The sequence below is a fragment of the Typopeltis vanoorti genome, chromosome 5 (assembly GCF_054136105.1).
Source record: "Typopeltis vanoorti isolate ZY-2024b chromosome 5, IOZ_Tvanoo_1.0, whole genome shotgun sequence".
Lineage (NCBI taxonomy): Eukaryota > Metazoa > Arthropoda > Arachnida > Uropygi > Thelyphonidae > Typopeltis > Typopeltis vanoorti.
In genome coordinates this window covers 126,385,152-126,399,196 of record NC_143553.1, presented here as the reverse complement: position 1 = coordinate 126,399,196, position 14,045 = coordinate 126,385,152, and the positions used below count along the sequence as shown (strand labels likewise).

The window sequence follows — 14,045 nt, the reverse complement described above, 5'->3', positions numbered from 1 at the left end:
GGGATATTGCTCCCCATACACAACCTGCTGATACCTATCAAAAAGCCAATCTCCAATTCAATGCACTAATCTACTGTCCAACCCCATCTGTTCCAATTTAATTAACATATTGTTATGCAGAAATCTACTGAAGGTCTTTGCAAAATCTAAATATACTTGTATGTGCATCCCCTTTGTCCAATGTATTCGCCACCTTGTTATAATGAGTGAGTAAGTAAATAGCTAAAATACTATTTTCCTTTAGCAAACCCACGCTGCACATTAAAGAGAATTCTGCTGCTGTCAACTCACTTCTGAATCCTTGTCCTTACTAGCTTCTCCAACACCTTGACCACAACTCCAGACAAGCAGATTGGCCTATAAATTGAAGCACTAGTCTTAACACCCTCTTTATAAAGTGGAATAATTTTGCCCTCTTTCCACTCCTTTGGAACTTGGTCAATCAGAGACTCAAGTTAAAGGTGTTGTTAACTCTCTGGAACATTCATTCAAGACACCTGATAACATACCATGATGCCTTATTGACATCAGGTTTACTCAATTCCTCATATACTTTCTGTTCACTCAGCATCAGTGGTTCTTCCCTCTCTCAAGTTCTGCATTATGTTCCTTTCCACAAGGATGGAATACCTTAATGAATTGCTCATTTAACATTTCTACTATATCCTTCTCAGTGGTTATCATTCTACCATCATCATCCCTTCCATAATCAATCGTCCTTCTACCAGCTGCATATAAAAAACTCCATAGGATTTCTTTTGACTTTGAAAACTGCTGCTTAATACTGAACTTTTGCAATCCTTACCAGGTGAGTCAGCTCCATTGCTTGCTCTTTGCACTCTGCATGTACTCATAACCGATTATTGCCATTCATTTTGTGCTGCCTCGACAATGTTTTTTTCTTCCAGACTGTATGCTTCACCTTTTCATCAATTTTACATCTGCCTTATTTAATCTCCTGACTTTTGAAATATATCCATTGTCTGCCTGAGTAGAAACCAAGCAGCACAGATTTCCTTCCCATCCAATTCCTCATTCCATGATATAGCTGCAAGCTGCTTTCTGAGTTTGTCATAATCATCTGCCTTATAGTTCTACATATATCCCTTTCTCACAAAAAATTCTGATATGGCTGGCCACCACCCAAGTAATCACTTCATGGTCACCCTCACCAACTGGAGGGAGACTTGACACCTCATTTACAATAACTCCTCTGATGAAATAATCAAATCTGAGACCCTCATCATGTATCCTCTATTATGTACTACCTAAGACAGTTGTCCCTCAGAAACAAGTAATTCCTTCTCTTTGGTTCTAGTTGCTGTCTCTTCATTCCAGTCTCTATCACCATAATTGAAATCATCAATGATGATCACCCTTTTCTTATGAGCCAGACCAATTTACCTAAACATTTCCTTCCAGATTACCAGGTCTATAAGCAACACCCTACCAATCATTTCATCCTGTCCACCTCCACATCTCACACCATACTGCTTCAAACCACTGTTGCTATTTGCTCCTTCACTACCTTGTATGAGCATTACTCCTTCCTCTATTGTCATCAACATTTTCTCTTCATTTTCTGCCTTATCTGTCTTCATGAAAAACTATATATCCCTTCATCTCTTCCTGTCAGAAAGCCATCCTCATCTAACCACATCGCACTCATTCCAACAATTTTTGGGTGAATGAACTCTATCAAAGCTACAATTTAATTCCTTTTATTTCAAATACTTCTAGCATTCTTTAACATTAGCCCATTTCTAGTTTTGATAATAAGTCCCACTGACCCCCACTTCTTGGATATGATTTCTTCCTACTCCCTTCTGGCCATTCCTCTTTATTATCACTGATATTACACTTCTCCTCAGATGTAAATATTACTCTCCCATCCTTGACTATCTTAATCTTTTCTTGCTTACTCACATATCCACTCCTGTAACCATCTTCTACAATTCTCATACAGTGTTTCCCTGTCCATACTGACCCTCCCAATTTCTCTGTCTATCTTCTGTTCCTTCTCACAAACTCTCCTACCCTACTCTTCAACATCACCTCATGCTTCCTTAGGTCTCACATTCACTTCAGTCACTACTTGCTCTTGCAGCAAGAGTTTCTCCGGCTGACTCACACCAAATCTATTTAAATGTAGCCCATCTCTTTTATACAGCTCCATCTTTCCCTCATTCACCCCACACAACATTCACAAAATGAACTCCTTTCTCCTTAAATCAATTCATGCCGACTACCTTACTACCAACACCGACCTCAATAGCCTCCTGACATCTATCTAATATTCTGGTTACCAACCAAATCATTTGTACCAACTACCACTAGTTGGTAGTTGGTACACAATTAATTTTTCTCCTTGCATAATTTTGCTAGCATACCATTCATGCTGACTACCTTACCACCACTCGTCTTAACAGCCTCCTGACATCCATCCATCCTTATATTCTCCTAGTTACCAACCAAATCATTTGTACCAACTGCAACCAACTCTTTTGCTCGCATACTCCTCGTATCCTATGTTTCAATCATTCTTTCCAGAAAATAAGCCATGTGCACTTTCCACTCACCACACCTCCAATTACTGAATCCCCATAAAGAACTAGTCTTGAATCATTCAATACCTCTTTCAAAAGGCCATCATTCATCCCATTCTTCCCAACACTTCATGCAAATCTGTAATTCTCCTCAGATCATTCCTCGTATACTTAATCTCTTGCCTCATCTTTCCTGAATCCACATTCATCTCTTCAATTGCTTTCTCGCTGCCATTTATGCCAATTTCATTCTCACTACCTTGCACGTCTGCTGTCTTACCACTTACCAGCGCTAATGCATCGCAGTTGTGTAAGTTGTCATACTATTATTGTCAGCCACATTGTTCATGCAGTTAACTGTACCATCAATCTTGTTTACTTCTGCAGCTGCTTTTACCTACTACAGTTTGCATTCCAAGGACACCTCATAATCCATAACATGTTGCACTTCTTGCAAACCTACACTCTCTCCTCTCCTATTAATCCTTTCTACATAGAAATCTTCAATCTCTCTCCAAGCAAACATGTTGCATTCACAGCACCTCACTATTTTTGAAAAATCTATGCTACTTTCATTTGTCTTTTGTGCTTATTTATGTCCCACTGCCACATACAAAATACACAAAGAATTTAATTAATACACAATTTTAAATAAACTGAACACTACCTACAATCACAGCTATCATATATAAAATCCATATCTAGTCCTGAGGAAGCTACCAGTATTAAGTTGCAAATACTTGATCTTTTGAATCTGCTTTTTTATGAATTAAAATCCAGTTTCTGTGATATTAATAACCTATTGTTGTTAAGTTTTATGAAAAAAACATTTAAATAAAACATTCATATTATTGCTAAAATAAGTTTTCATACAGCTGATTTTTATATACTGGGCTACTTCTGACGACAAATTAGATAAAAATAACTATTTTATACAGCTTTACTATTCTGGATTAGAAGTTGTTGGATGTTTTTCCACTTGGTTATACAATAAATTATATACTTGGTTTAATCCTTTATCCAAGTGTAAGTAAAAAAAGTTTGCATCTGAGGTATTTTCAGGATGGGGCAACTCGTATATAGAAGCTAATGACTTCACATCACTTGCCTTAGTATCCCATACTGCAAAGCACATTCTTATGGACATGTATAATGTTATGCATTATGTAAAGGATCACTACCCAGACCAGTATTGACTTTTATTGAGGTCTCATCAGTGCAAGTCAGACCCAGAGGTTGTAATAAGGTTGAAGTAATGCAGAAGTCATATTTTCATATATGAGTAGCCAAAAGGTGTCACCTTATTTTTAAAGTACTCTGGACTAGGGAAAGTTGTTGGACGTTTTCCCACTACTTCAACCTTAGTATCACCTCTCGGTCTGGCTTCCGCTGATGAGACCTCAATCAAGGTCGAAACCAGTCTAGGTAGTGACCCTTCCCATAATGCATAGCATTACATGAGGGTGGTCTGAAGAGTTCTCTGCCTAACAATGGAAAAACGAATTTATAATTTCAAAATTATTTTTATTTTTCAACATAATCTCCCTTAACGCACCAATTAAAATTCAGAAAACGGTTGTTTTTCTGTCAATTTTTTTTATTCTTTATTTTCTTTATACACAAAAAAATGTCTTTTTTTGCAAAAAAGGTTAACTAAACTGCATCTATTTCGCTAAACCAAGTTAACTCGGGTAACAAAAAATTCTTGAAAATAATGTTTTAGTCAAAATTTACCACTGTGTGGTTAATTCTAAAACACGGGATGACACAAAGAGGAACGTCACAGTCAGTACACATATATCTTGTTCGTTAGCGAACCCTTTTATTGTGTTCATTCCTTTTTTCTTGAGCAGAGGAAACACTGGCGAGTTGGATTTTCTTTCTTTTCTGTTGGTGGTATGAAAGATGGAAAATGTCATGCAGATAATCTCAGTGGTGTTGGGATATTTGATGGATGTACACTTCTTGAAATGCTTGTAGTTTTATATTTTTCAATGGAGAGTTCGATTAAATTGAGGCAAAAATCAAGTGAATCCATCTTACTGCCAGATTTTTGGTAAAGCACAAAAGTGTTCCACAGTGCCAGGTCTAAGGTCGATGAAAGAAAATCTTTTTATAATACTTCTTGCCTCTCTTTCTCTCTTTCTGGGTACAACATACGAAGACAGGTGTTGATCAACGCAATCAACACCACCCATGGTATGGTTGTAATCCAACACAAGTTGTGGTTTTTTTATTCTTCCTTTGCGCGTCTCTATATCTACTATTGATGTAGTGTGAATGGTAGAGATAAGGGAGATATCCTTCTTGTCTTTCCATTTCATTACACACACTTTTCCTCTCTAAAAACCAATTACTTCTCCAATTTTCAATTTTTTATTCTTCAATTCTCTAGGTACTTCTTTTCGTGATACGTGTCATGTTCCATACACATCAGTCTTATTTTTTATCAATAGATCTGCTAATCCAGGTGAATTATAGAAATTGTCCATAGTCAAACAATAACCTTTATTCAATAAAGGTTTCATCAATCACTACTTGCGAAGACATTGGAAGATTGCTAAAATCTCTGTCCAGAATGGTATTCTTGCCAGTATAGATTATAAAATTATAGACATATCCACTTTGTGATTCACATAAGTATGTTTTTATGCTGAATCAGCCCTTTTGAGAGGAATGAATTGTACCCATCTCAGACAACCTTTATAAAGCAATAAACTTTCGTCAATAGTCAGTAATTTCTCTGGCGTAATTGAATTGCCAAATTTTCTATTCAAATCTTCATAAATTGGCCAGATTTTGTTGAGTTTTGGGCAAGGGTGATTTGCTGGATCAAATTCATCATTATTTGAAAAATGTAGAAATTGTTTTATTGCCTCTAAGCATTTCCCGCTCATACAATCTGGAAAAAATGGTGTATATAATAATGGATTTTTTGTTCAATAATGACGGTATTCAGGTTTTCTTACTATACTTTGCAAAAGTATAACAGCCAAAAATACTACAATTTCATTTGGATTTGTGTCATACCAAGAAGTCTTTTCTTTACCATGGGTACGACTCCTCGCATATCTATTTGTTTCATTCACAACACATTGAATCAAATGATCATCAAAAAAAAACTCAAAGAAATTTAGGCAGTTATAATCGCCAACATCAATATTTTTTATACTGGGAGCTTCTGTGAAAGCGAATCGTGGAGGTGGATGAGCATCTTGTTGTATTGAATACCATTGTTGGGCTAAAGCAAGAGTTTCATCATCAGTACTTTCATCCTCTGAAATAGCATCAACTTCTGAATCACTGCCACTGTGTTCTAAAGTTCCATCTTCTGAACTAAATAACCAGTCTTGATCACTATCCATGATAGGTAATAAATATAACGTAAAAATAAATAACAAACAAATGTTATAAAATATAAACGGCCTCGATGTAAACAGCACTCTAGTGAACAAAAAATGTGCAAACATAAACGAAATAGCTGATACATGCCGTTAGCAACTTTTCTCGGCTGAAAAGAAATAGGCACAAAATTGTCTAGCGTGTATGTTTGGTTGTATTTATATGTGAAACCAAAATTCACGGTCACACGTATTAACTCGGGTGCGCAGAAAAAATTCAGTTTCTTGGATCCAAGTTAAGTCAGTTGAGTGCATTAAGGGGTTAAGACTAATACATTTATTCCAGTGATGCTGCAGTGGAATTATCCTGTCCCTGTAGTGGTTCTCAGTAAGATCTGCAAAATACCTTTACCTTTCTACATCTGCAATCAACTCTTGATTTGAAGAAAAACGCTGACCAGAGAGGAAGAGTTTTAGTTTTGGGAAGAGATAGAAGTCAGAGGGATCCAAATCTGGGGAATAGCGTGATTGTTCCAACAATTCATAGTGCAGATCTCTTAATTTTCCCATTGCCAAAACACTTTTGTAGGAAAAATTCAGAAAAGACAACCGGCTTCTGTCCACTGTTTTGACTGCTGTTTGGATTCTGGTGTGTAATGGTGAACCAAAGTCTCAGCCATGGTAATAAATCGACTCTAGTTAAAACGATCCAAGCACTGTTCAGAGATTTCATGCAAGTGCATTTTTGATCTGCTGTGAGCAAGCACAGCACCCTCTTGCACAAAGCTTTTTCATTTGCAATTCTTCATGCAAAATATATCCTACACGTTCTTTTGAAATGTCTATAGTCTTGGCAATTTCATGCACTTTGACTCGCCGATCATCCAATACCATATTGTGCACTTGATCAATGATTTCTGGTGTTGTTACACTTTTTGGACGTTGTTCACATGGATCACCTTCAAGGCTGGTACGGTCATGTTTAAACTCCACAGCCCATTTCTTAATTGTCGAAAAAGAAGGTGAAGAGTGCCCATAAACTTTTATAAACTTCAAATGAATTTCTTTTGGCAGTAAACCTTCTTTTATAAAGAATTTTATAACCACATGATACTCAATTTTATCCATTTCAAGGGATATAGACAACACTTTTGTTTCAGACAGCTGCATAAAACAAACTACTTGATAGAATGACTTACAATTTCACATGGATGTTTATGACAAATGTACCAACTTAGAAAAAAAAAAATCGTGCCGATAGTGTTGTCATCTATTGTCGAGGCTGAGAACCTTTCAGCCTCGACCACCCACGCACATATCCGTAAGGATATGTGCTATGTGCTTTGCATTATAGGATATCAAGGCAAGCTATGTGAAATCATTAGCTTCTATATACGAGTTAACCCACTCCTGAAAATACTTCAGGTGCAAATTTTGTTTACTTACACTTGGATAAAGGATTAAATCAAGTGTATAATTTCTTGGTATCTTTAACTTTTTTAATATCTTTAATATTTATAGCTTTACTACATATTTGCTACTTAATTTTGAAAAACCTATTAGCTTATCTGAGGTTTTTGATAAACATTCATGCCTTATGTGGTATAGTTTTTGTGCAAGCAATGATTAAAAACTAAGCCAGACTTTGTAATTATATTGTAAATATCAATCCTTCGAATATAAACGTTTGATGTCATAAATGTATGGTACAACAATGCAAAGTTTTGCTGCAACTGAATGTTTTGATGTTTATTGTCATAAGGGTGAGTGCAATTAATTCTGCATTCTCACTCAGATTGAGATGTTAAAACTGAAACACATGACTGTCTAGACAAATTATAAAAGTTCATGAGAATATGACTGTTAAATGGGACTATTTCCACAGGAGCTATTAAGTAATGGGGAATTCTACTCTGAACAGTGAAGGAAACAAAAGGAAAACAAATAGTTTAAAGGGTAATGCCATAAAAAAGAACAACAAGAAGAGAGGGAGTGTTGTAGTGACTGTGTGTGTGACAGTTCATGCACCATGACAAACACATCTTGAAAAAGAAAAACAGACCACTAAGTTATTTATTGTACTGCATAGGTGTAAATTCTAATTTTTGGAAATAAAGCACAATTAAGGAGTGACAAAGACATTAACAATGGCACCCAACTTACAGTTTCCTATATGTACACTCATTTCCATCATAAATAAAGCTGGGTATCTTTTCCAGTACTTTTCCAAGTGAGATGAAAACTACTTAGCCATAGAGATATGATCACACCATCATGAATGTATTAACAGTAATTTCTATTTATGACCTCTCTCTCTCTCTCTCTCTCTCTGCAAAACTACCAAATACAACATAATAATAAACTCACTATGCAGGTAGCAATTGATGGTCATTTAACACTAAAAAAATACCATAAATACACTGTGCAACCCCAGTGTATTTATTGTATACAAAGTACAACAACAGATTTTGCATTAAAAGCATAAATAATAATAATAATAAAGCAATTAATGTATCTAATAACTGTAATCAATATAAGCAGCTAAATTATTTTGCACAGAATAACAGTGAAAAAACAAAATAGTACAATGCATTACTGCAGCATTCTTTTTCCCCGTTTATTTTGATTCAAGTAAGTTTGTCACACAGTAATGCTTATATACCTAGTAACATGTAGGATCAGGAATGATATTTATGCACATGTTGCAGCTGTCATAATAGTCCACTTCCAAATTAAAATCTCCTTCCCCATAAAAATGGGTGAAGAGAAGAACTTCAACATTAAAAATATCACAGAAACATTAATAATACTCATGACTTGTCTAGAAATGCTGACTCTTTCCTGAAAGAGCTACTGAACTCCAACTTAAGTAGTTTAGTAACACTTCAATAAAATAGCAGAGTGAATCATGAAAAGCTGGAATGGACATAAACAAAAGCTAGATTACAGTATATTAAACTCACTAACACTAAGAGTGCATTTATAAAACTATTTCCATTGGTCACTATATGCTCACTTCAAAATCTTAGGTTTTTCGCTTTCAGTTTTAAAAAAATGACATTTCTCAGAATGGGGGAGAGGGAGAGAGGCATACACAAACTTTAATGTTTCCTGATGACCAGATGCAAGATCATACTGACAAAAAAAAAGCATTCAATATTGACATCACAACTATATTTAAAATTCTTTAGACTGCAATAACAAATTAGAAATTTAAAAAATGAAATACATATTATGTACAATCCTTTAAAATGCATGTTAGTCTAATAAAAGGTAATACAATGAATCACTGACTTTATAAAAATATTTACAATACTATTTTCTAAAGTTGAATATATAAAAAAAAGTAACCATTATCTAAAAGATATTTTACAAAGCAAATTTTTGGCAAGGAAATTAGACTGTTTAGAAAAGTACACATAATTTTATTTGTTAACTTAATGTTGATTTTATGGAATACTAGAAAAGAAATAGAAAACTGACTATACGTTATTTAGGTTAAATATATAAAGAACTTATGCATGATTTCTTTTTTTTTTTTTTTTTTTTCATCCATCACCTCCTTTCCCTTTACCCTACCGCCTACAGCTACACTATGGAAAAGTAAGTTGTAATGTGCGTTTACTATGTAACATGACTAAATCATTTCTGAAAAGTTAATAAAAAAAAAGTTAAAACTGTTTATCGGTGAAAAGAAAGCTACAAGAGAAGGAAAAATATATTTAAGAATTTATGTAAACAAATAATATATTCACAGTTTATAGCCTTATAATGGCCACTAAAATAATAAATATACCTTATTAGCTTTTCTTCCATTGTTTTTCTTCTCATATTATTTTTATTCAATATTCTCCAAATGATCAAGTTTATCATCCCCTCAAATTTTAAGCTGTTTAAATTCTTTTGAAATGTTTTCTGGCCTGCTATTATCTTCACTTCCTCTCTTGCATCAACCTGCGACACAAAAAATGCACAATTTATGCATTTTTAATCTAGTTTCCTTGCTAAAATTTTGGTGTGTAAAATACTCTTCGTAACTAGGGTAGCATACATGTAGTCAGCAAGCAATGGAGCTTATTTCAACATTAATCCTCTTTTCTGAAAATTGGATCACAAATACAGTAAAAACAGAGACATTTCAAGAGGACACTATAAATTTTAATTTCAGAGTGCATTCATTCACACAGACACAAGAATTCATTACAATTAGTAATGAAAAAAATTAAAAGATAATTGTATTTTTGGTTTTATGGGAGAGGGATTTTGAAGTTGAAAATCTTTTTTTGGATTTTTTCATTTTTTTCAAAACTTAATTTTTGATAAAAGGATTATGTATCATAAGATCTAAATAAAATATTAAGGAAAAATGCATCAACAGTTTAAACTATTTGCACCTACTGTATACTCACACCATATCTAGATCACATTGAAGTTCATATTTCATGAAATTTTATAACCCTTAAACATTTGTACATCAGAAAGTCAATTTAAGACTAAGTGTCTGTGTAAGAGTTTGAAGAACAAGATATGTTCTCCTAGAATGAAAAAGACCTGAACTTGATTCTCATCATAATGAGTTGACCAATCTCATATGGAAGTAGCTATTATTTTCAAGGAAACTTGGGTTTTATGTCCAACAAAACATGCAGAAAACACACAAACACATTCAAATTGCAAAAAATACTATGTAGTTTTTTTCATTGGTGGCATCAGTGTTGATGATGTTGTGCAAACAGTGGATTGTGCAGTGGTGTGTTGAATAGATAGTGAATCATACAGGTTAGTGTGAGGAATCCCCCAGTGATGGGTCATTGGATTCCACAGAAGTGTCATGTAATAATAATAATAATCATAAATGACTGGCAGACAGAATTTCTTTCATAATTATAATTAAATAAATCTGCTAATGCTTTCTATTCTTTATAGGGAGTAGGTAAGGCTGTTATAGCCCTATCTAACATTTGGAGACTGAGCAGACAATTCAATCTCCACCAGCAGCCAATCAGAGATAGCTAGCCCAAGACAGAATTTCTTTGTTTCAAAAAACTATTTTCTTTTTGAATAAATTTCATAGTCTTTTAAATCTGATTAAGATCCCTGATCTACACTTCATAAGTTTCAAAGTACGTGTTTATATACAGTAAGTGCAAAAACCTTACAACAGTAATTAATTTTTCACTTGAACATATTAGCATCAAAAGAAAAATAACAACTGATGGGCATTTTTGCTACTGCTTTTCAAGATATATTTCAATATTGAAGCTTCTTCACAATCCATGATCAGCTGGTGGAGAAGATAAATGTCCAGTAAAAAAGAAACATGACTTTTTTAAGATAGTTGTAGTTTTTTAACATTTCCTGCATATAAGTGCAGTAAAAATAAAAAAATATATATTTGTTTTAAGTTATCAATAAAACATCAATTATTTCAGAATAAAGCACTCATTTCATAATTGGTGATGCAAATTACATAATTGGTTTTGAAATGAGATATGAACATATCGCAGTGAACTAACTGTTAAAGGCTAGTACTGAATGGTGATATGTTCTTCATTATTAGAATCTTTTCAAGTGGATTAGATTTATATATAAGAACTGTGAATTAAAAAAAAAAAACTAATTCATGCCCTTTAAGATAAGAATTTCCTACATCCTTATAACAGATAATCCATGATTCCGAATCAAGTTAGAGCAATATAGCAGTGTTTCAAAACTCTCCTTTATCAGGTATTTGTGCCTAAAACAGCTTACATGGATGAGCATGTATCTTTCCAAAGCCCCATGCCCAGTGTTCCCCACCATGCTGAGCCAAATCACACTCATATAATTCACCATACTGGATGTAGCTTTGGTATTTCCTAATCCTATATTACTTATTTACACGAAAACACAAGGCATAGGTAATATTATTTATTTTTAGAAGGCCAGATATTTCAGCCTGAAACTTATAGGCCACCTTCAGTGACAGTTGATTACAAGGTATAATGTAAACAATGATTGTCTGAAAGAGGGAGAGCCACATGATGTTATATTACAACAGCATAATGTTATAACTGAGGAAACACAGGTTAATCATAATAAAAATAAAAAAAATTATGATGTGTTATTCTACTAAAACTTTCTCATGTTTTAGACAGAGATAAGCATTTGCTCTGATTCAAGTCAGGCAGTGAAGCAAGGCCTCAGCTCTCTCTTTAAACAAATGCTGAAATTTGTACCAACAATGATGTAGTAGGCGCACTTCAGACCAAAGAATATTGAGGTCTGTGTCTACTCAAGTGTTCAGTCAAGCCAGATTTATCAGATTTCCTGTGGTAAACATGTGCCTGATGTTCTTGTATTCTTTTTTCTGTTGAATGTCCAGTTTGTCCAAAGTAGGATAGATGGCAGTCACAAGGAACATGGTACACCAGGGAGGGACATTAGTGAGCATTTATCTTTCGAAGAGTAGGAAACAAGTTGATAGTTTATTGATAGGTATAAAAGTAGCCACCACTAAATTTTATTTCTTCAGAATTCTGGAAATCAGTTCTGAAACACCTGAAATGTATGGGAAACATACTGTTTCCTTATTATTTAGGTTAGGTTTGCAAGAGTCAAACTGATGTTGTGTAGTCCTTTCTGAGAAGCCATTTAATTTCATATATCATTTGATATTTAAGAGTTCATCCTGTAATTGATTAGGAGTCGAATAAATAGTGTTAGCATGTCAAAATAAAGATTTTATATTTTCTGTCTTTTGAGAAGGATGCTGCACAGATTGTAGAAGAATGTAGCATCCACTGAAAGTGGGCTTTCAATAAAGTGATGTAGTTAAACCACCCAATGGTGAGTAGATGAGAAGAATGTCTAGAAAAAATAATTTGTTGTCTCTTTCAACTTCCACAGTGAATTTAATATGTGCATGCAAAGTATTTATGGTGACTAAAATTGTTGGTAAAGTTTCTTTATTGAGGCCACACAGAAAAAATGTCAATATATCGAACTCAAAACAAAGATTGAGGGTGTATGGATGAGAAAAGGATGTCTTCTAGATGCCCAGAATAAAAGTTGGAAAGAGCAGGAGAGAGAGTGGATTTCTCATGGCAGTTTCTTCTACTTGGCTAGAACTTGTTTTGACAAACAAAGTATACAGAACGTATTACGAAGTCAAATAGTTTTACTATATCTTGTGAAATGATTCAGAAAGTAGCTGCAATGTCTCCTTAAGAGGTATGTTGGTAAATAGGGATTATTGAAGGTCACCATAAGATAAGTGGGTTATATGGAATCATTTTTCAATATATCTAGAAAATCCGAAGAATTTTTTTATAAACAAGCAGGACTTGCCAATATGAGACTGCAGTAGGTTTGCTAAAAATTTGGCTATGAAATAAGTAGGAGAATCTATACAGTCTACAAATGAACAGATTGGAGTGTCTTTCTTATGGATTTTTGGTAAACCAAAGAACCGTGTTCTTGCAAAATAAGTTTTTAGCTTTACTGTGGTGTCTGCATCCAGACTTATAACTTTGTCTAGAAGGGAGTTTAATTCGTTAAGTTGCCTGTTGATGGGGTTATGATACAATTCCTGGTACATCAACTGATCTTGTAGTAAAAGAGAAATTTTCCTTTTGTAATTTGCTGAATCCATGACTACTGTAGCTTTACCCTTGTCTGCTTGAGTGATAATAAAGTGACTGTTACATCTTCAGGAATGTAAAGTTTTCATTTCAGCTGAACAGATGTTAGATGGTGGAAGCTTGGATTTAAGTAGGATGAATGAAACTTCCAAGTGGAGATTATTAGCATCTTCACTGGAAAAACTTTTGAGCATTTGTTTAAAGAGAATGCTGAGGCCTTGCTTTGCATCATCTGAACTTGATTTGGAACAACTGCCTATCTTCATCTAAAATATGAGAAAGTCTTATTAGAATAACACATTATTAAATACAGCCTCCATAAATAAGTCAGTTAGATGAAGCCCTTTGTCAGAAAGACCTGGGTTCAATTCCTGTCCATGATGTGAGGAACCTTTATCTGGTCTCTTTCGATTAAAGGTGAGTTAGCTAGTCTCATATGGAGATAGAGGGTTTTTTGTACCCGGAAACTCAGGTTTTTTCATCCCTCACAACAGACAAACCAGCCCTTGAGCATACAAGGATCTACAGTCAAAAAT

General features: G+C 34.3%; 1 protein-coding gene across 2 annotated transcripts in view; it reads right to left on the bottom strand.

Annotated features, from left to right (window-relative positions):
- LOC150106798 (G protein-coupled receptor kinase 2-like) overlaps positions 1 to 14,045 on the bottom strand; it is a 308,070-nt gene that overhangs the window by 102,310 nt on the left and 191,715 nt on the right. The window contains exon 12 of one of the 2 annotated variants that reach the window (XR_016548329.1): positions 9,684 to 9,841. The exons of the other annotated variant lie outside the window; for it this stretch is intronic. The gene's annotated coding sequence lies outside the window, so the exon portion shown is untranslated. The remainder of the gene's footprint in view (positions 1 to 9,683; positions 9,842 to 14,045) is intronic. 2 annotated transcript variants of the gene reach the window in all.